Raw genomic sequence first — 1,586 nt, 5'->3', positions numbered from 1 at the left:
AGGTTTTTGCCTGTTTGGTAAATAATTATTTTGTGAGTGTGTTCTGTAAGAAATCAACTTCGGAAAGGAACCCAACCCCCACTCTAAATGCCTTGTCATTGCCAACTTGCCTCAGATTAGTACTGTAAGTGTGTCTGTTTCCCTCAGCATATCACATTACCATTGAGTAAATTCCAGTATGTGAGGCAATGACTGAAGGAAACTGAAAATACCCATTAGTAAGAACCCATTAGTAATTAATAAAGAATTATTAGATAATTCTGCAGTAATTACTTAGAACCTGAAACAGTATTCTAAAGTGAAGATTTAAGGAACCCATTAGTAATTAATAAACAACTCCCACATAATTCACAATATTTTATTCCATTTTAATTTTGACATGTACACAATATTTGCATTTCAAAGCAATTCAAGTGTAATCAACCAGCCCCTTTTATCCCGTTTCCATAGGGTAGCGGTGCTGGATCTCGTGCAGGAGCTGGGCTCGTGTTCGGCGGAGAAATTGCTAACTTCGGACCGCCGCCGTGTGTTTCACTCATTGCCGAAAGATGCTGTGACAGACTCCATAACCTGCCCATAAACAAACATAGCTCTGAGAACATATTTTAACATCTTAAGTAATTAGATTTAGTTGTCACGGGTGCACAAGAACAAGATGGTAAGATCCAATCGCAGCCTTTATTGGGCAATCCACAGTCGTACATCCAAAAACAGGCAGGGGTCAAAATCCAGATAAACAGGCAGGGGTCAAAATCCAGATAAACAGTCCACAAAATGAAAAAAAAACCAGCGATACAAAATGTGCCAGACAATACAACAAACCACAACCAAGGACAGAAACAACTGAGTATAAATAGACAGACACTAATGATGAAACACGAAACAGCTGAGTGCAATGAGTGGGATAATGAGTCCAGGAGTGAGTATGGGAATTGTAGTTCAGACAAGTGACAAAAGTTCATGTTGGAGTGCCCTCTGGTGGCTAAACATGGGCACTCCAATTTGTGATCATGACATTAGTATCTTTAGAAATAAAATAATGTGTTTTATGCAAGGCATTAGGCCATCATGCAAAAAGACCGATGCGACACTCGTTAGTTAGGTGATTGACATCGCGTACATGTATGTTGATATTCATAAAATAAAATGATTTACAGCACAGCAATGATTTTATAGATAAAATAAAACGCACACAAACCTGTATTTCGGCGAAGAAATGCACCAGAACTGCTCTCCCCTGAAGAGAACGAAAATGCCCGCGCTCAGTAGGGGGGAGGGGCGGGGGAACAACAACACAAAAACTACCCAACACTGAAAAAATAATCCAAAAATGACTCAACAACCTCATCCCAGCATTTGGGTAAATAAGTAAATAAATAAAACATTTTATATCTGTAGTAAGTTGGATAGTTATGGCAAAGAAGTGGGGGTGGGGTTCCTTTCCGAAACTGATTTCTTACAGAACATGCGCACAAAGTAGTTATTCACCATACAGGAAAAAACTTCTGAACAATTTGTAGTAACAATTTTTGGGAGTGCAGCATATTATGCAGCATATAAATGCATATTTAATTTCCAAAATAATA

General features: G+C 38.5%; 1 long non-coding RNA gene across 1 annotated transcript; it reads right to left on the bottom strand.

The window, feature by feature from the left end:
• Positions 1-347: 347 nt before the first annotated feature.
• Positions 348-1,586, bottom strand: LOC125268219. Its single transcript, XR_007184838.1, has 2 exons — positions 1,199-1,586; positions 348-570 (listed from the first exon to the last, which is right to left on the bottom strand). It is a non-coding gene; the product is annotated as an uncharacterized LOC125268219 (long non-coding RNA).

Source organism: Megalobrama amblycephala, linkage group LG5, assembly GCF_018812025.1.
Source record: "Megalobrama amblycephala isolate DHTTF-2021 linkage group LG5, ASM1881202v1, whole genome shotgun sequence".
Taxonomy (NCBI): domain Eukaryota; kingdom Metazoa; phylum Chordata; class Actinopteri; order Cypriniformes; family Xenocyprididae; genus Megalobrama; species Megalobrama amblycephala.
This window is presented reverse-complemented; position numbering and strand designations above follow the sequence as displayed.